We start from the raw sequence: 22,411 nt of genomic DNA, 5'->3' as shown, positions 1-22,411 counted from the left end.
GTCCAGCAAGAGTGAGGGTGTGCTAACCATACCGAAGTTGGGGACCTCGTGCCTCATGTTTTTGCAAGACAAAAGGGTTAGGCCCTTACCCCCGCCGGACTCGACTATTTAACTATCAATAGTTGGCATAAGCAGCATTTAGTTCTCCAACTAAATGCACAGAACGTGGTAATGTCCGTTTGGGTTCCAAGGAAACCCAGTGGACTTTGGACAAGGCTATCTTAAAGAGTCATTATGTGGACAACATAACTGACTCGGCTAGGTTTTGACAGTGATACATGCACAATTAAATAGAGTAGGGTTTTTATGGGGTATTAGACTGGTACATTGAGCGGATAACTCAAGAGGGAAAGGCACGGAACCGTCGACTACACCGTTGATCGACTGGTTTTACCGCAAATATGCCTTTGCCAAATTTAGGGGGTAATAATATCAGAAGGGCGCAACCACTCATTATAAGCGTTGCTATGGTATTTTGTTTGGCACGAGTGGAATATGATGTTGAATATGCAGTTACAATAATTAAACAAATTGTCATGTATTTGCACATTCATAAAGTAATAATTACAACAATTGCTCAAAATTACAACAGTATTAAAGGAAAGCGGTAAAAGAAGCATTAAGAGAAATAAAGAGAAGAAACGAAGAGCCAAGTCAGTTTCGAAGTAGGAGAGCAAAATAAATACTTAAAGGCATTAAAGACATTCAAGGAAGCATAAAGTCACAAATAGCATGAAATGATAAAAGCCTTAAAGAAATCCCTAGTGGAGTCGCCACGCTGGTGCGCCCCCTTTTTCTAGCGAAATCGGGTTTATGACATTTGGGAGAACATTCATTCCCTTTTGGGAATTGGATTTTTTGATTTGAAGAGTCGCCACCTAATGATTAAGTATATTAGGACACTAGGAAGAATTTTAGAAAAACTAGAGTTTGGGTAAGGGCTAGAAATTATCTTGAGAGGAAGGTGTTAGGCACCCCTCAAGATCCACTAGTGTGGTTCCCGGTCATGCTACAATTGTGACTTAAATACAAGCAATAAATAAGCAATTAAGGGTTTCAAATATGAGGGGTTGTCACATTGTGATTGCAAATAAGTTAAAGTTTGAAGAAATAAGGAAGTTGAAATTTGAGAAAAAGGAATTTGAAATTTTGAAAGTGATAAAATAAACAAGTAAAGGGAAAGGGTCCTAGGTTTATAAATAATATGGATCACATCAATGGAATACCCGGTAATCACTCCTCAGAAGAGGGGTTACACGTGGTATTAGTGCACCGGTCATCATATCCATATCTACCCTTTTCCACCCCGTTGAGGTATTTAAACACGGAATGGTTTCGTTACTTATTGCATGCTAGAACCCGCCCCAATCCTATCAGTCATGGAGGCATTTGGGACTACTTGTCCTAAAGGGAAGGGAAATGTGGGTTTTGTGTGGTTTAAAAGATAAAATTCTAAAGTGACAAACAAAAATACATAAGGCAGATTATGGGAAACACATAACAATTTAAAAGGCTCATATGGGCCTCCTCACTTAAAGACAGATTGTTTAGAATGTCTTGCAGATACTGGTTATGGTTTGAATTAAACTTAAACGTTAAGGAGGCAGACTGGTCTATTACACATTTCAGATAAGAAATCGGAATCAGACCTGCCTGCTGGTTGGAATTAATAGAGTTTGATTCAATTAGCTAATTTTACCTTATAGCCTGCCTAAGTGAAACCTACATGCATGACATCTAATAATGCAGAAGTGTACTGATTTTTACAAGGAGAAGGCCTGTTGATTATAGAAAACATAAGTTCTACAGACATTGAGTAACGTTACTACTGATTTTAGACTTTTAAACGATTCAGATCAGTTGGTTACTCCTATAGACATGCTTTCTAAGCGTTATTGAGTTTAACCTTTACGAAAATGCAAAAATCCTATAGGCATGGTGTTTAAAATTCTGATTTTTATTATTTAAGCCTATAAATGTGTTTGCCTAGTGATAGATGCATATGTAGAATTCAGGAAACTCTATAGACATGTTCCCTATATGATAGGCAGAAACACAGAAACCTATAGACATGGTCTCTATGTATGAAATGCAGAAGCTATAGACATGGTATCTATGTATGAAATATAGAGGCTATAGACATGGTATCTACGTATGAAATGCAGAACCTATAGACATGGTTTCTATATGAAAAACGCAGAAGTGCAGGACTTGTAAACATGATTTCTATATGAAAAATGCAGAAGTGAAAACAGGACATGATTGCAGCAGCAAATACCTATGAACATGATATCTACCCTTATGCATACATGAGTGACCCTCCCATTTTCACTAAAACCCCATAAGTTATTATAAATTATTACAGCCCAGAATAAATAAAGAAAAGTAAAATAAAATTACATTAGAAAGCTAAAATTCCCAACCAAGGAGAGCCTAATTCAGATTTCTGTTTGAAGCATGAAGTAAACCAACTCCAAAGATCAAATTCCAAAGCCTTTCTCCTATTCGTGATGTGTCAGAGTTTCCTAAGAGTATCAAGTGGACTCCAGGAAGTGCTTACACCCAAATATATTGCAGAATTGGATTATAGTGCAGTGTGGAAGGGTCAGCCCTCAAATGTCCAAGTTTAGAGGGAGCTCAAGGTCCCAAAGTAAGGCTCATAGAAGGGGGCATAACTTAGAATCTAAGAGAGAGTGCAAGTGCATAAAAGGGATTTTGGGGAAAGCCAAGACAGGCAGGTGGTCATACCCAGCAATTGGAAGTGCTGGCACACCCCAACCAGCCTGTTAGCCACATTATTTGGGAGTTAGGATCCATTAAAGGATCAAGTCCAGACATGAGCAACAATTTGGATGTTGCCATGCTTTGAACTTTAACTCAAACACGTAGAAGGGAATAAGGTATGGGGAATTCATATAGCAACAGATGCAAAGAGACAGCATATTCAATACAGAACATAAATAGCAAAGTAGACAAGATTGTTGAAACTGTAAAGCAAACACATAGGGGTGAAGCTGAAAGTTAAATTAGAACATACCAGTTTCAGGGAAATAAGAAGAGAAGAGCAGTAGTAAAGCCAAATTGCAAACACACAGCCAAAAGATTTCAGAAGAGAGTAGAGTGTTGAATTGAGAATGTAGGAGTATTGAAATTGAAAGTGTTCAATAAGTGTTGTCAGAGTATTGGACTCAAAGTCTTAAAGAGTATTGAATTGGAAGTCTTCAATAAGTGTTGTCAGAGTATTGAACTCAAGGTCTTAAAGAGTATTGAATTGGAAGTGTGTAAAAGTGCAGAAGGGCCGTGCCATTTATAGTGCGGAAAGCAAGTAAGAAAAGGTAAGAAAATAGTTTCGAAATCAATCACATAAGGTCTCCCTTCAATTAAGGGATTCTGATTTCAAACGGGCAAGATAATTAAGGAAAGAGTTTGATCAAAATCTTTTCCAAATAGCATAAAAAGGGTAAATACACAGAAGTTATTTAAGGCAAAAGTCCAATGGTACATGGTTTGTGCAAATAAGGAAAGGCGATCACTCAACAGCCAGTAAAATCAAAATTGCAGGCTTTGTTGAATGAACCAAGTCAGGAAAATGAGGAAAGGGTTTTACTTAAGGAAAATCAGTAACAATCAATCAAACCTTATTAAGAGGAATTCCGAATCAATCACAAGTTGACAAAACCTTTTCAAGGCAAAATTCCTCATATATAAAGCATACAGACATATCGAACAAGAAAGAACTATCATGCAAAAAAGCCTAGTATAGAAGAGTTCCGGGTCATAACAAAGAGGCTCAAATCCAGTACATAGACTCAGAATGAGTTTGAGAGTGTCCAGGGTCCCAAATAGAACCCTAGTCCAAAACACAAGATCAAACTCGCCAAAAAAAACCCCAAATCCCAGGGTTTTCAACTCGAGTTAGATAAAGAGAAGAGAAGACAAATAACTGAAACAGGCTCAGAGGTCTCTTTCAGGGATTCATGTGAAAACAAATAGATAAAATAGTAGGTTCAAGGCAAATAGAATGAAGAACTGATTTGAAGCATAAAGAACACATTTTAAGAAAGCTTGGAACTTAAACAAGTTTCAGAAGAGAAACGAGATAGTATAACACTTAAGAGAACAGTAGAGGAAACATGTTTAACAAAGAACTCAACCAAAATTCAGAAGAAGGAAACTAAAGACCTAAAAGCTTAGTAGAAAATACAGTAAAGGAACATAGGGGTAAACAAACACATAAGATAAACATGTGAAAGCATGATATAGAAACTAGTAGAAGAAAGAACGAAGCACAATAGAAGGACATGCAAAATAAGGCAAACATAAGAACACAGGAGAAGGACATGCGAGGTAGAAAAGAGAACATAAAAACATATCATAGAAAAATTCACACAAAGAGAAGAAGAAGAGGAGCCAGAAAACATTTTAAAACCTTTTCAGAGACCCTAAATCGAAGAGAAGTAATTTTTGAAAGAAAATTAGGGAAAACGTTTAAGAACTCAAGTAGAGCACAAACATAGCATAGATATAAGAAAACAACCAGAGAAAAACCTCGAATAGCTTAGGATTTTAGAGAAACCCTAGAAATGAGAAAGGCTTGGAAGACGGTCCGATCTTGAGTCGGAGAGGTCAGAAATAGGCTTTTGATGCTTGAATATGCCGGAGCCAGGCTGGAAAGGCCATAGAACCTTGGATATGTAGAGATCTGAAAGGACACCATCGAGGTCGAACCTCGAAACTTCGAACACCCCGAGTTTAATTGTGGAGGAGGGTGAGTACAGGCCATCCATGGCCTGAGAAGCCATGGGTTCCAGTGAGATTGCGATTGAAGGGGGGTAAGAGAGGCTAGGGTTTCAGGAACCTTTGAGAGAGTTTGAGAGAGGGAGAGTATTCAAAGGCGGCTGAGAGATGGAAATGAGAGGATTAGGGTAGGGTTAGTGAATTTAAAAAGGTAAGGGGTAACTGTGGTCGTTGATCTAAATGATCAACGGTCTGGATTAAAAGAAACGGCCAGACGGGTTAATTGGTTGGGTCGGGGGTCGGGTTAGATTAGAATTGGGCCAGTCCAATTGGGTTTCAAAATTGGGTCTATTAGGGGGGGTCAATTTGGCTATGATAAGTTTTAAATAGCCAGTTTTTCCCTTTTTATTTTATAAAAAATAGTAAAATGATTTTGAAAGAAAATTAAGAGTACTAGATCAGTTAATAATATATAAATATTGATTTAAAAATGTTGGAACCAATTTTATAATTATAAAATGCTATTAAATCTTAAAGTAGGCTAGAATTGCAATTATATGCAATTTAGCTTTAAAAATACCAAATAAATTTGTAAAAATATATAAAAATTACCTTAACTATATTTTGGTATAAATATGGGAAATAAAATAAATTATCCACCAAAATGATAATTTTGGGAATAACACTTGGGCATGCTTATATATGCGTACATATGTTGAAAATATTTTGTATATATGAAAACTATACAGGGATTACACTTGGTCGTTGTTGTTGTTGTTGTTGTTGTTGAAAACTATACAGGGAAAAATTGCTAACTCCGAGTCGAAATGAACGAGGTCCAAGCCATGGTCATCAAGTGGAAAAGCAAAATAGACCTATTGTCTTCAGAGAAGGAAACCTTTAAGGCATAACTGGCATCGGTTGAGAACCAACTCCGAGTGGCAAAAGACAAAGCTACCAAGTGGTCTCAGCTGAATGACGATCTCCGAGCATAGTTGAGCTCGACCGTCACAGAGTGGGACGCCCTCGGTAAAGAATATGAGGCAATTAAGTCCAAATTGGATACAACCTCTAAAATGGTGGCCCAATACAAGGACAAAATGGAGGCAGTCGAGGTCCCCCTGAAGGCAAAGGCTGAATATATGAAGCGGTTGTCCCGAAGAGTGACCCTCGAAGAGATCCACACTTGAGATTTGGACTTGTCGGCTGAGATCGAGGAAGCAAAAAAGCCCGAGGTAGAAGCGAAGAAGCTTTACAAGCCCGAAGGTGCCGAAGGCTCTGAGTGTTATAAGGAATCCGAAGGCTCCAATGGTTCTGGCGATGAGTCGGGCCCCAGTAAGAGGCATAGATGCCTTAGGACGTTTTTGGTTTTTGTCTCATGTGTATATATATTGTTTATTTTAAGGCCATTTTTATGGGGCCTTTGTAAGTATATTCCGGAATCTATATAAAATTTTCCCTTTTTAGCAGTTTCGTGTCTTTAATTTCCAGCGTCTTTTCAAAATTATATTCTTGTAATGTTTCTAATGTCTTAGCAAAGAATCAAATGTAGTTATAGGGCATTCGTTTTTCAAAGGTCTGAATGGAGCATGGCTTCGATACAACTTTGTTTGCTCGAGGCTTTGAAAACTCGGTGTGACCGGAAGTTGTTTTCAAGATGCTTAAGTGATTTTAGACGATGCTTTTGCCAAGGGTAACATTTTCAGGTTTCGAGTTATTATAAAGGCCTTACTTTCTGATTAGGAGCTTCAGATGTCTCTGAGTCATTTTTAGGGTGGTCGTAGCCTTTTGTATTTAGGTACCACCTAATAGGTTTGATGCTGCCGGGATTTGGCAGCGAGTTGTTCGAACTTTTTTTCAGACGACAATCCCCGAGTTGGGGTAGTCCTTGTGCTCGATAGCCCCCAAATAGGGGTAGCCTGTGGACTTGATAGTCAGCAAATAGGGGTAGCTCGTGGGCTCTTAGGGTCCGAAATTTAAGAGGCAAAAAAATGTGTAATAGGAAGGCGAAACTTTCTTTCATTTATTTGTGTAAAGTACATGATTGAAAGCACATAAAACCTTGTATCATGGCTAAAGTGTACTATGTGGGCACAGTTCACACGACCATTTAGCCGTTACAATGAATCCTAACCACCGAGCCTTAGCTTCTAACATATAAGGTTTTCTTTTTTCCTTGCTACAAACCTTAATCCCAGGGTAATGGCCCCCAGTATTCGAGGTCAAGATTGAGAGGGCTGGGATACTGTTGATGTGAAATGAACGCCCATTATCTCTGATTTGAGACCGGCCTTCGAATCTAAGTTAGCACGTTTTACTATTGCCTCATTCAAAACCTTGCCGAAAAACTCATTTTGGTACAAAACCTGTTCAGGGGAAAAAGAGTGCAACACGTGCTTTCAGACCTAATAGCCATATCCATCCTTGGTTGTTACCTACAAGGTTTAGTCTGATTCATAATATTATTAAAGAGCAATTGAGATCGTACCATAGTAATAGTACCGCTTTAAGTGTGTCATATTCCAGTTGTTCGGTAGTTACGCACTGTTTCCTGCTTCGAGTTTGTATGAGCCTTTGTCGGTAATTCCGACGACTCGATATGGTCCTTCCCAATTCGGTCCCAATTTTCCCTCATTCGGGTTTTGAGTGTGTAATGTTACTTTCCTCAACACCAAGTCCCCGATCTTGAAGTGTCGGAGGTTGGCTCTTTGGTTGCAGTATCTTTCTATCCACTATTTTTGCGCAACCAACCGGACTAGGGCGGCCTCACGCCTTTCATCCAACGGTTCCACGCTCTTTATCATGGCCTCGCCATTCAACTCTTCAGTCGTATATTGGAACCTGAGGCTCGATTCTCCTACTTCGACTAGTATTAAGGCTTTGGCCCCAAAGAACAATGAAAATGGAGTGGCCTCGGTACTAGACTTCGATGTCGTACGATTGCCCACAGGACTTCGGGCAGGATTTCCTTCCATTTTCCTTTCGCATCGGTCAACCTCTTTTTTAGGTTTTGAAGTATGGTCTTGTTTGTTGATTCTGACTGTCCATTCCTACTAGGGTGGTAAGGTGTTGATAGTATCTTCTTAATCTTGTGATCTTCAAAAAATTTATTTACCTTGTTGCCGATGAATTGTTTCCCATTATCGCACATGACCTCGGGCAGTAACCCAAATCGACATATTATATGGTCCCAGATGAAGTCAATGACTTCTTTCTCTCAGACCTTTTCGAGCCTCGACCCATTTGAAAAAATAATCGGTCATGAATAGCATGAGTTGAGCTTTACCGGGTGCCCATGGCGGGGACCGACAATGTCCATCCTCCATTTCATAAATGGCCACGGGGACAAGACTGATGGAGTAACTCTCCTGGTTGATGGATCATCGGTGCGTGTCTATGGCAGTCATCGCATTTTTGTACGAAATCCTTCACATCCTTCTCCATTTCGGTCCAGGATAGTCGACCCTGATTAATATTCGAACTAAAGATTTCGCCCCCAAATAGTTCCTGCAAGTGCCTTTGTTAACTTCTCGCAAGGAGTATTCGGTATCTCCCGGCCCTAGGCACCTGGCTATTGGACCGTCAAACGTTCTCCTAAATAATGTCCCTTCAACCAAGCTAAATCTGGCAGCCTTGGTATGCAGAGCTCTCGATTTTTTGGGATCCGAGGGCAATCTTCATGTCTTCAAGTAATCTATGTACTTGTTCTTTTAATCTCAAGTTAAACTCGTGGAATTTACTTCGGCGTGACTTTCTTCTATCACTGATTTCATGATTTGTACTATTGTCCCTGAGCTGAACTCATCAACATCGATCGATGACCCCAGGTTAGCCAGAGCATCGGCCTCACTGTTATGATCTCGGGGCATGTGCTACAGGTTCCATTCCCTAAATTGATGCAATGTTACCTGTAATTTGTCTAAGTACCTTCACATCTATTCCTATTTTACTTCGAACGTTCCATTGACTTGATTTACCATAAGGAGGGAGTCGCACTTCGCTTCGATCACCTCGGCCCCAAGGCTTTTAGCCAATTCGAGACTTGTAATCAAGGCCTTACACTTGGCCTTGTTCTTAGTCAATTTCACAGTTCTAATAGACTGCCTAACTATATTCCCTATAGGCGGTTTCAGCACGATGTCGAGCTCAGACCCTTTTGCGTTCAAGACACCATCCATAAAAAGGGTCCAAAATTCCCGAGGTAATCCTCGAGGTCACCAATAATTCCCATTCGACTTCGGGCACTAAGGCCAGCGTAAAGTTGGCCACGAAGTCTGCTAAAATTTTAAATTTGATGGTGGTTTAGGGTCGATACTCGATATCATACCCGCTGATTTTGATGGCCAATTTGGCCAACCGGCCCGAGAGCTCGGGTTTGTGCATGATGTTCCTCAGTAGGTAAAATGTTACAACATATATGGGGTGACACAAAAAGTACGATTTTAATTTTCGGGAGGCGCTTAGGAAAAGCGAGTTCCGCTTTTTCTAGGTGAAGGTACCTTGTTTCGGCCTCGCCTTGAGTTCTACTGATATATAAATAGGAAATCATGTACCTTCCTCTTCCTGGACTAAGACTCCACTTACCGCTACCTCGGATACCACCAAGTAAAGGTACAACTACTTATCCGCCTTCAGAGTGTAGAGCAAGGGCAAACTCGAAAGGTATCGTTTGAGTTGTTCTAAAGCTTGTTGGAATTCCGGGGTCCAGGAAAAGTTCTTCTTCTTCTTCAATAGTGAGAAGAACCAATGGCTTTTGTCCGAGGAGCCCAGGGAGGCTATACGCCCGGTTAGCCTCTGAACGGCCCTGACGTTGTCCACAATGGTGATGTCTTCTATGACTTTGATTTTGTCAGGATTGATCTCGATCCCTCGATTGGATACCATGAACCTGAGGAATTTTCTGGATCCGACCCCGAATGTGCATTTTTCCGGGTTCAGCTTTATATTGCATTTCCTCAATATGTCAAATGTTTTCTGCAAATGTTTCAAATGGTTCTCTGCTCGCAGGGACTTGACTAACATGTCGTCAATATAAACTTTTATTGATTTTCCTATCGTTTCTTTGAACATCCGATTTACTAGGCATTGGTAGGTGGCACCGACATTATTTAATACGAATGGCATTACGTTATAATAATAGGTGCCGAATTTAGTGATATAGGAAGTCTCTTTTTGATCACCCGGGTCTATTTGAATTTGGTTATACCCGGAATAGACATCGAGAAAATTGAGTATTTCGTGCCTAGCCGTCGCGTCGATCGATGCTAGGGAAAAGAAAAGAATCCTTAGGGCATGCCTTGTTTAGATCTTTATAATCCATACATATTCTTAGTTTATTTCCCTTTTTAGGTACTACCACTATGTTAGTTAACTAGTCCGGGTATTTAAATTCCCGAATGTACCCTATTTAAGAAGTTTAGATACCTCGTCTTTGATGAATGTATGCTTGACTTCGGACTAAGGTCTCCTCTTCTGTTTAACCGGATGGAACTTCGGGTCCAAACTCAGCTTATGAATTATTACCTCCGGCAGGATCCCTATCATGTCAAGATGGGACAAAGGGAAACAAGCTATGTTAGATATAAGAAATTTAATGAGTTTTTTCCTAAGCTCGGGAGTTAACCCCGTGCCCAGCTATACCTTCCGATCGGATAGATGTTTGATCAATATGACTTGCTCCAGCTCCTCGACCATCGACTTGGTGGCATCATAATCATCAGAAGCTATGAACGACCTAGGAACTCCGTAATCATCCACCTCTTCTATTCCTCGTCTTTCCGATTCGGTCAAGATCGGTATCGGTGATTGCTATTTAAATTCTTCCTTTCTGCTTGGCTCCATGTTCTTCGATGTCAAGATCACGGGAACCAGACCACCTCTTCGACTGCGAATATTTCTTTTGCAATCAGCTGCTCTCCGTAGACCATCTTGACTCCTCCCGATGTAGGGAACTTTAGTGATTGGTGTAAGGTTGAAGGTACCGCCCTCATATTATGAACCTATGGCCTCCCTAATAGGGCGTTGTACCTCATGTCCCCTTCGATCACATAGAATTTTGTGTCTTGGGTCATCTCGGTGGTGTTCACGAGTAGGGTTATTTCTCCTTTAGTAGTTTTGCATGCCATGTTAAATCCGTTCAACACCCGGACCGCTGGCACTATTTGGTCTTGTAACCCCAATTGCTCTACGAGCCTCGATCAGATAATATTGGCCGAGCTGCCTTGATCCATCAACACATGTTTAACTCAGGATTTATTGATAAGTACGGATATGACCAGTGCATCATTTTGAGGTTGTACGATGCCCTCGACATTCTTGTTGCCGAACGAAATGGTTCCCTCCGGGACGTAATCTCGGGTGCGATTTTCCCTCGTGATGGATACTTTAGTGCACTTTATCATTGGCCCTTGAGGAACATCGGCCCCTCCAATGATCATGTTGATGACGAGCTAAGGTTCTTCTTGTTCAGTCTGTTTATTGGAGTCCCTGTACCTGAAGTGGTTTTGGCTCGATCACTCAGAAATTCTCACATGTGCCCGTTGTAAAACAACCAGGCAACTTCTTCTCTCAATTGTCGGCAGTCATCAGTCTTGTGGTCATGAGTGCTATGATACTTACACATTAGGTTAGGATCTCTATGGGTAAGGTCAGACTGCAATGGTCAAGGCCACTTGGTTTCCTTGATGCGCCCAATGGCTGATACAATGCTAGCTGCATCAACATTATACTCTAATAATCTTGGTGCTTCCTTTCCCCCAAGTGTCCAGTTGAAACCATTTTTACTCATCAGACCTCGGGTATTGGACCCTCGATCGGTTCTTTTTTTTCGTTCCTTGTTGAATTGTACCGAGCCCGTTTCCACTTCAATCTGCATTATATGGTTGATACCGATCTCAGACTGGCCTTGATTCATGATCAACGAATCTCTTAGACCTGTCATCGGTTCTGATGGGATAAACAGACCCAGAAGGGGTCCCGAGCTGGTCGTCCTCGACTTTAAATTTTGAATGGTACCTGTTGTGGATGTCGGCCCAAGTTACCACCGAGTACTCTACCAAATTTTGTTTTAGCTATTGTGAAGCTAAGGAGATTCAGGGGTTAAGTCTTTGAGTGAATTCTTGAACGACCCAATCATCCGCAACCGTAGGCAAGTCCATCTGTTCCATTTGAAACCTTGACACGAACTCCCTAAGCATTTCGTTGTCTCTTTGCTTAACCTTGAAAATGTTTGATTTTCTGGTCTCGGCCTTGATGGCCCCGGCATGAGCCTTCACAAAAGCATCCACGAGCATAGCGAATGAGTCAATGGAATTTGGGTGTAAGTTGTGGTGCCATATCATTGCTCTTTTCAAAAGGGTTTCCCCGAGCTTCTTTAGTAGCACCGACTCGATTTCATCGTCTTCCAAGTCGTTGCCTTTGATGGCACATGTGTTGGAGGTCACATGCTCGTTCGGATCTGTGGTTCCATTATATTTTGGAATATCGGGCATACAAAACCTCTTCAGAATTGGTTTTGGTGACACGCTCGGAGGGAAAGTCTTTTGGACAAATTTCCTGGAATCCGGTTCTTTCAATATCAAGCGTGCTCCCGTGATTTGATCGACCCTGGAATTGTATGTCTCCACCTTCTTGTCGCTTGCCTTAATTTTCTTTTCACCTGATTCTACCCATTTTTTTAATGCTTCCAACTTCTTCATCACTTCGGGACTAACACCAGACTCAGCTTCACCCGGTCTTTCAGTGATCTACCCATTTCTTCGGGTGTTTTCCCGGGACGGTTCGGGCTCAACTCTGCTGGGTGGGCGGCTTTGATTTTGAGGTTGTGCTATCTCCGCATATTGAGCATGCAACATTTCGAAGGTCAACCATAGGCTAACCCCGTCGCCTTTGCCTTTGGGCACTCCTCGAGCCGTCGGTCGGTCTCCTCCGTAAACGCTCTCGGGGTCGGTAGGCAGGTTGGCGTCAATGGCCACCTACGAGTTAGCATCGACCGGGTCTGCAACCGGGACTCCATTAGGATCAGTAGGGGCACCTCATTGATGGGCACTAGATTGTTGTTTTTGCCATGATGGCCGGACTCAGCCTCAACGTTTAAGTGAGCAGACTGAGAATATAACATTTTTAAGCTGGCCTGAAATTGAAACCTTAAAGAACAAGTGTAAAATTCGGTGCATGATGGAGATTTGTATCAAATTACCATTATTATCCTTAGCCCCACAGTGGACGCCAAACTGTTTACCTTTTAAATGGATTACAATTGAATTATATACTTTTTAAGGATATATGGATTGATTCAACACAAGTAATCAAGAATACTAGATAAACGTATTAAAGATAAAATGAATGGCCAAACTAGTTATGACGTTAAGGTCGGGCTCGTATTTAAGCTGAACAATAGTTTGTCCTCGACCGGACCCTCGATTCAAAGCCAAATGTATATGAAGAACTATGATTAAAATAAGAACATTTCAATAACTAGGAAGTAGAGAAACAAGTATGTATTGCCTTGATATGTGTGTTACAATATGTATATTAAGTAAAAAGCTTCCCATTTATATAGCAGGAGAGTTTCATCCCTAGTACAATTCTAAAAAAGGTAAAAATCATCCTTTCTCGTCAATTACTAATATACTACCGACATCAGGCGAGATCCGCGTCATGATATCCAGTTGGGTGCGGACATCACGGCCCTCTATTAGTCGTGTGCAACCGTTTGTAGTGCTTTTCGAGGTCTCTAAGCTCGTTCTAGATTCGGGGTATGTTATCTCGTTGGGCCCGATGGCGAGTATCCCGTTCCAGCCTCGATCCAAAGAGTTCCCAACTTTGGTCTCAATCTCATACATTTATACTCTTACTTTGTTTGACTTATCGGAAAATCGGTGTATGCGCTAACACCGAGTTCACCCGTATTGAATTATTGGGTAAAACCGATAACCCAATAAGGATTAACTAATTTACTAGTTTACCCTTAAGTATATACATGCTAGGGTTTCATAATTCATAGTTCACTCTTTGATTTCCCTATTCTTTCTCAGTTTCTCCGCCTCATGCCCTTACCAGTCAGCCCGTCAAGACTCAGGTCGGCGTCAATCGCATTACGCCCTCACCAGTAAGCCCGTCAAAACTCAGGCCGACGTTAGTCGCATTTCTCAGCTTCTTTCTTTCACTCTTCAGTCGCATCTTCACTTCATTTCTCAAATCCAACAGATTCTTCAGTCCCATCTTCACTTCACTCTTCAGTCCCATTTCTCAGCCGCATCCTTCAACTTCATCTTGATTCTTCGTGTAAGTTTTTAGTTGCTTTATCTTCATCTTTTTCTTAGTTTGTTTGAAAGCTGAAGTGAGATTTGTTGCGTGCTTTAATTGTTGAGCTGTTACAAAGTTATCTTGTGTCAGATGTTATAAAATTTGTATTTCATAACTAATAAACTTTTTAATATATATACATAATTCTGCACTAGAGTAAAAAAGTAGATATCAATATAGAAAGAGTTACTGCTAGTCGTTTGAATAAAGAAGATCTTAAGAACAGTGATTTACTGAAACTGTTTTATACATTGCAAATATTATAAAACTGTTTTAACAAAACAGCTTTATACCGAAACTGTTTTATACATTGCGAAACTGTTTTAGTTGTTTTATCTTATCGGGTAAACCGATAACCGAACCGATAATGATCAATAACCGATTAACCGATAACCGATAACCAATATCTTATCGATTTGGTTATCGGGTTATGATATTTGTAAACCGATAACTGATAGGCAAAATCGATAATATTCATAACCGACCCGACTGATGTCCACCCCTAGTTCTATCTACTACTATTACTTATCACACTCAAGGGTACACGTAAAAAAAATTGTAAGTGATATCAATATTTACAGAAACAACGAATCGGTGTCACGAAGTGTCCTGTGATACCATTTGGTATTATTTTATGTATAACTAATATGTAGCAAATTATTGTATTGGCAATACCAAGGCTATTAATGCATGCATTAATATGATTAAAGACAATATTATCCTTAAAGTATCCCTTAAAGCTAAAGAATATAGAGGGTACTTTTGTAAACAATTAATTTCTTAAAATTTATGCAATGCATTTTAATTTTTAATACACCATACCAAACAGTGGATAAAAAATAATCTTTGTATAACTAATGTTTGCATTACTAACTCATGCATTACGAATCCCTACAATTACTAATGCATTATTCAAACACTAGTCTTATACACCCTACCAAACGACCCCTTTTGCCCTTAATTACATTGCTGATTGCACAACTAGTCAACTACTGATATCATCTTTCACTACACGTCCACCACTATCAATCATTTTCATCATCAGTCATCACTGCACAACCACTCTTCCAAAGCACCTCCACCACCAAATATCACTTATTAGTGTAAGCTACCAACTATTTCCACCATCGGCTACTATTACCAACCACCTCCATCGCCAGCCTTCACTTCTTGCTACCAATACATAATCATAACCAGCCACCATTATACATTTATTGTTCGAGAACCACTCTACCAATCACAACCATTACCTCCAACCATAACCTTCACTAATTTTTTGAATGCTTCATCAAACACTATTTTTTACACCTTATAAGTTAAAATATTATCTTTTATTTTGTCAGTATATTGTTTGATTCTTATTTATTGGTTTAAACTTTTAAATAAGTGTATGCATTTGTTTATTTTAAAAATAGTAACAGAGTATACTTCTATTTATTTATTATATCCATGCATCGATAAAAAATATTTTTCATCACTCAATTACCTATATCTCAATTTCAAATTTGTCTAAGTCCCTGCTATGCTTAAAGATAGCTTTTATTACATCATTATGTGCGTAATCATTCTGTCACATATGAGTTGCAAAAGCAGATTCTTTCCAGTATCTGTGGCAGTAATAGTATAACACAAGCAAACAACAAAAGGGGGAAAAGTACAAGGATACCACGAGACAACCACGGGATTGAACCCTGCTATACACTTGCTGTTCCCCTTCCTATACTTTAATGGCCATATTCTTGGCAACTCATAGTGTATAGTAGTAGTGGCAGAGTCAGAATTTTCATTAAGGAGTGTTAAAATATATAAAAGTAAATATATCTAAAAATTAAGGGGAGTCAATACATAATATATATGCATATAAATCTTTTTTACCTACTTAAACAGTGTATTTTTCCCGCAAAAATAAGGTGACTCCGCCACTGTATAGTAGTATAAAGAATCAGATACTGCAAGAAAGGTGCAAGTACAAGTCCCTTGTGTGCCGTATATTATATTAGTTTAACTTCGTAAGGAAAGTGAAAGATATATTCCTTTGCAGGTCATGTATCTCAGATATAATATTGTTGTGACAACTTCAATCTCATGAATGAGGATGAAATGAAATAATGAATTAAAGTGTTTAACCAAAAATAGGGATTTCGGCAAAGCTTAATTTTAAAAGAACTCGGGTTATTGGTAATCAAATATAAATGGAAATGATTGATGTAAATAATAACTGAATAGAAAGCAGAGTAAATCAGTATATTTCAATAGTATTTCGTATCCTTACAAATGTTCAATCTTCACCTTTTATAGCTATCTCTAAGTAATACTTTTTGTTTCTCTCATAATAGAGCCATTATGGACAATTAATGGCATTTAATGAAACGTTATAATTGGTAATCATAGCTCATTCAATACAGACTCCATAACGTTTTCCGTTTAATGACTATTAATTATCGATAATACGTATCTTTACCCTTTTTGCTATTTAGGTTCATTCTTTTGATGCGACTTCTGAATATCAATAAGCTCGAGCACCTTTCCTTTCTAACTCTCTTGAATCTCTGCTCGTACTTGCTGAAACTCGTGCCTCTTCAACTATTCTTTGTCAACTGTCATTCTTTTACCAGTCCATGTGTCATGACATGTCACCTCATAATTAATTCTATACATGAACATAATTTTTCCTAATACATAAAGTAAAAAGAAAAAGTTTTCTAGTTTGATAAGGTAACTGTTCGCTTTAAAATCGAAAATGAATTCGACGAAATTGTCCCTGCTGAAATAAAGACTCTAATGAACCTCTTCGTGAGCCTTTGGTAGACGAAATTGTCCATGTTGAATTATCTTTTTATACCGATAGAGAATCAATCATAAACCAAGTTTCTTCTATGCCTTCTTTAGATCGTGCTGATATTTACCCATCTCAAATCACTGATGGTCTGATCCCTGTTGTTCGTAGGGATTGCCATTGGAGGTATAAGTTCTGATGCCGTCGTAGCTTCCAGAGTTTCTTTGGAAAGAGCTCAAGAGATAATCTTGGGTTCTTCATCGAAAAGGAAGGTTGCTGCAGTCCAAGATTCTGATGAAGAGGAGGAACAGGATGGGGGTTCTTTGATAAAAAGGCCACGAGCCAGAAGACGCGTCTTTTCAGACAATGAAGCGTCTCCTCCCCGTTCTGTTCACATTATCGAGCCTGTTGAAGACACCATGGTGATTTCTGATGAAGACACTCCCGCAGCAACTCGTGACTCTGACGATCAGCTTTTTGCTCATGGGTTTGGTAATGACAATTTGGGTTTAGTTTCTAATGACGTACCCCTTGCCTCATTTTCCATGCCTTCTCCTGTGACATCTTCTTTTCCAGTTGTAACTGTTGCCGTTGCTACTCCGCCCCAAACTATTTTGACTTCTTTCACAGTTCCCCCTACAACTGTCCAGCATATTGAGGTTGGTTCCTCAAGTGGAAGTGGAGCTATAAAGCAAATTATCATCGAGGTTCTTGCCGATGGTAACCTTTTGAGAAAATCAGGTCGGGCTGATGTGTGGCTGAAACCTCTGATTGGTCCAGTTGAGAAATCCAAGCTTGAGAGTCACAACTCTTTGACTTGGATGAATAATATAGTGCAGTCATCATTAAAGGTATTCCTTTTCATACTTTATTACATCCTTCTTCTATTAAAGTTCTTACCCCCTTTTTCAGATCAATCTTTTTGGCACAGAGATGATGAAGAGGGTTTCCCACACTGAGCAATTAATGCATGATTATCAAATTGAAGCGGACAACTGGACAGAATAATATGAAAACCGTCAAATTGATATGGAAGTGTTAGAAGAAAGCAAGTGAACCTTAGAGCAGCAATTGAAGGTTTTGACTTCAGAGTTAGCAGTTGAGAAGGCTTCCTCAAATCAAGCTGACAAGGACAAAAATCTCCTCGAGACATCTTTTTCTGAGCAACTCTCCAAGGCCAGTGAAGAAATCAGAGAACCTTAAGGCTTTGCTAAGTGAGAAAGAGGTTTTACACCGGTGAACTTGTGCAAACACTTACTCAGACCCAAGAAGATCTCCGTGAGTCTTCTGATAAGGTCCGTTTTATAGAAAGCTCACGTGCTCCTCTTTAAACTTCTTATGATTCTGCCTTGGCTGAGAATGAAAAGCTCAAAAATGAGATCGATCAATGGGAGAGAGATTATGAGATTCTTGAGGACAAGACTGCTATTGAAGTGAGTTAGCCAATTTTGAACACGCGCCATGATACCCTCGTGGAGACTAGCCAAGAGGGTTTTAACTTGGATGCTGAGTTAGCCAAGATAAAAAACACTATTGAAAAAACTCAGCAAGGCCAAAATTTTCCTTCTCCCATGGTTAATACTCCTGAGCATGTTGAAGATGATATGGGTATGGTGAATGCTCCAACTCCTTCAAGCCAACTCGAACCTTTTGTTGTTAGTGACACTGCTTTAGATCCTTCTTCAGCCCCCTCAGTGAAAGTTTATGAAATGTGACTTCTCTTTTTTTTCTTTTTGGTAGAATGTGGTTTAGCCCTCGGTCCCATTTGAGGGTTTAGTTTTTTTGGAAATGACAAGTCCCCAGACCTTTTCAGGGCATTTTGTATAAATGACAAATAGTTTACGACTAGGTTCATACTTAGTCTAAACTTTAATATTAAGAAGTTTTTGTTTTAACTTAATTATCTTGAGCTTCTGTTTTGCTCGTTCTTGCCTTTATATTCAAGGACTTGTTAGTTAATTTGTGGGTTTATGTTTCACCCTTTTTACATAAAATGCTTTAATAACTTCATGGATGAATGAATCAAACGTGAAATATATAAAAGAGGGCCCTTTTATGCTCGAGATTTAATGAAGAAGATGTCTCAACTTCATAATGGTGTAAATATACGGGAAAAATAGGAACATACATGTTTCTTGAAATAACTTTGATAAAGTTTTCATTGGAACTTTGTCAAGTTTAAGTAACAGCTTACATGTATTTAAATACCTTCTATAACTTTTCGTAACTGTTTTGATTACAACAGATTTGAAAAAAAGGAAATAAAATAGGGTTTTTTGTTTTAACCCATGATTAAACATTGTATTTAACCTAGACATCATAAGATTGTTAAATCTATATGAAGGTTTTTTGACTGGCTTGTGGTATTGGCTCGTGACTTTGCTCTGCACTTGATATATTTGATGAGTAGAGTTTTGGGCTTGACTTGAATTTAACTTACATTCAATCTTCTTTGCCTTCTTTATACATACGTCCTATATATATTATATAGTCCCCCAAGTGTTTGAGCTTTGAAGTATCAAATCTAGAGCACTTGATTACTCCTATCATGTGGTCCTTTTCCTGAAAAGGAAAAACATACGGGACTCGGAGGTACGATTTTAGATGAAGACTGCATAACCCGTTTAAATTTCTATCAGAATAGTTGTAACCCTAGACTTAGAACTTATATTTTTCCACGTGCCTTGCAGGTCATGATTCATCACTTAGTACGGGTTAGCTTTTTGCCTAACATCTAAAATCGTTAGTAAAATTTTAATAATTCAAAAATAAAATTTTAAAATGAGGGTACCTGCCCGTGGATGCCTCCTTTCCTTAGAAATAGTATCTTTTCAAATGAACACCATTCCAATGTGAAGGTAGAATCTTGCCATCCATTATTTCCAGCTCGTATGCTCCTTTTCCTACGATATCGTGAATCTTTTAAGGTCCTTCCCAAGTTGGACTTAACTTTCCTGCATTAGCTGCTCTCGTGGATTGGAAAATCTTCTTGAGTATGAAGTCCCCAATCTTGAAGTATCTTAGACGAGCTTTCCGATTATAGTATCACTCCATAACTTGTTTTGCGCTGTCATCCTTATTAATGCGGTTTCCCTTCTTTCTTCAAGTAAATCTAGGTTTATTCGCATTTCTTCGTCATTAGACTCCTCAGTTTCTTGTGTATATCTCGTGCTTGGCTCCCCTATCTCGACAGGGATCAAGGCTTCGGCTCCATATATAAGTGAGAACGATGTTTCTCCCGTACTTGTTTCTGCTATTGTGCGGTAAGCCCACAAAACACCAGGTAACACTTCTGGCCAATTGCCTTTGGATTCTTCCAACCTTTTCTTCAAATTGTTGATAATGACTTTATTCGTTGATTCAGCTTGTCCATTACCCACATGATGGTAAGGCGTTGAAGTGATCCTTTTAATCTGCCAATTTTGAAAGAATTCTGTTATTTGTGTGCCTATAAATTGTGGGTTGTTATCACATACGATTTCCTTTGGTATGCCGAATCGGCATATGATATTTCGCCAAATGAAATCTCTGACTTCTTTTTCTCGTACCTGTTTAAAAGCACATGTTTCTACCCACATAGTGAAGTAACCAGTGAGTACTAGCAAAAATCTTACCTTGCCTTTTTCTTGTGGTAGTGGACCCACGATATCCATTTCCCACTTTATAAAAGGCCACGACGTAATGACCGGATGTAATAACTCTACAGGTCTATGCATATTGTTACCGTATCTTTGGCACTTGTCACATTTAACCACAAAATTTTCCGTTTTTTCTTCCATTTTGGGCCAATAATAGCCTGCTCTTATCATGGTTTTCACTAAAGATCTTCCTCCCGTGTGATTTCCACAATGCCCCTTGTGTATTTCTCTCATCACATAATCTATTTGAGAAGGACCGAGACATCTTGCTAGGGGACCATCGAACATTTTATGATAAAGATTGCCTTGCTTTAAACAGTACCGAGCAGTTTTTTTGCGAAGCGCGTGAGACTTTTTCTTATCTTTAGGGACAATTCCATACTGCAAAAAAGTGACAATCTCGTTCCTCCAATCCCAAGTTAAATTATTGAAATTTACCTCGTTTTTATCCTGATCAACTACCGAATGGAATAGATGAATTACAGAAGCATTTTCATCATTTTTCACTTCTGCTGCATATGCAAGATTAGCCAAGGCGTCTGTCTCGACAATTTTTTCTCTTGGTATCTGCACAATTTTCTAGGTTTGGAATTGCCCAACTAGATCACATGCCTTTTCCAACTACTGATGTATTCTTGCTTCTCTAGCTATATAAGTCCCCAGCATTTGGTTAACCACGAGCTGTGAATGGCTTTTGATTACGACTTGTTCTATGCCAAGCTCTCATGCCAGTTCTAAACCTGCAATCACAGCTTCATACTCTGCCTCATTGTTAGTAACAGGGTGACATTTTATGGCTTGTCGTATGGTTTCACCCGTAGGTGGTACCAAAACAATTCCTAGACCTAGCCCTTTTATATTAGATGAAACATAAGTGACTAAAATCCAAATTCCTGGATTAGACCCGTTGAATACTTGAAGTTCTTTTTCTGCTTCTGGTTGCATCCCTTGGCTAAAATCGGCCACAAAATCTGCTGACACATGTGACTTTATTGCAGTTCTAGGTTGATATGTGATGTCATATTCACTCAATTCTATGGCCCACTTGGCTTACCTACCTGATAACTCATGTTTGTGTAGTATATTATGCAGGGGATAGGCAGTTACTACAGAGATGGGGTGGCATTGAAAATAAGGTCTTAATTTCCTAGATGCCATAATTAATGCAAGTGCAAGTTTTTCTAGATGAGGATATCGTGTCTCAGCATCTAATAATGACTTGCTAACATAATAAATTGGAGATTGTTTACCTTGGTCTTCACAAACCAAAACAACACTCACCGCTACTTTTGAAACAACAAAGTAGATAAGTAACTTTTCCCCATCTTTTGGTTTTGAGAGCAATGGTGGATTTGACAAGTATACTTTCAAGTTTTTGAGCGCTTGCTGACATTCCTCAGACCATTCGAACTGATCCTGCTTTTTTAGAGCTGAAAAGAACTTGAAACATTTTTCTGATGATTTGGAAATAAATCTTCCCAAGGCCGCAATTCTTCCCGTCAGTCTCTGTACCTCTTTTTTACTTGTAAGCATATCAGGGATTTCCTCAATAGCTTTAATCTGCACGGGATTTACTTCAATGTCATGGTTAGAAACAAGAAATCCCAAAAACTTACCTGATGAAACGCCAAATGCACATTTCTCGGGATTTAGCTTCATGTTGAATTTACGGAGAATCTGAAATTTATCAGACAGATGCTGAATATGATTCCCTGCTTGTTGGGATTTGACCAGCATATCATCTATGTAGACTTCCATGATTTTCCCTAAATGTTCTTGGAATATTTTGGTCACCAACCTTTGATATGTGGCCTCAGCGTTTTTAGGCCAAATGGCATTACTTTGTAACAGTAAGTCCCCCTGTCTGTTATAAATGAAGTTTTTTCCTCATCTAGGGGATCCATTTTAATTTGGTTATAGCCTGAATATGCATCTAAAAAACTTAACAATTCAT

Source organism: Nicotiana sylvestris, chromosome 6 (genome assembly GCF_000393655.2).
Source record: "Nicotiana sylvestris chromosome 6, ASM39365v2, whole genome shotgun sequence".
Taxonomy (NCBI): Eukaryota; Viridiplantae; Streptophyta; class Magnoliopsida; order Solanales; family Solanaceae; genus Nicotiana; species Nicotiana sylvestris.
The sequence above is the reverse complement of the archived record's forward strand: the minus strand, read 5'-3'. Positions refer to the sequence as shown.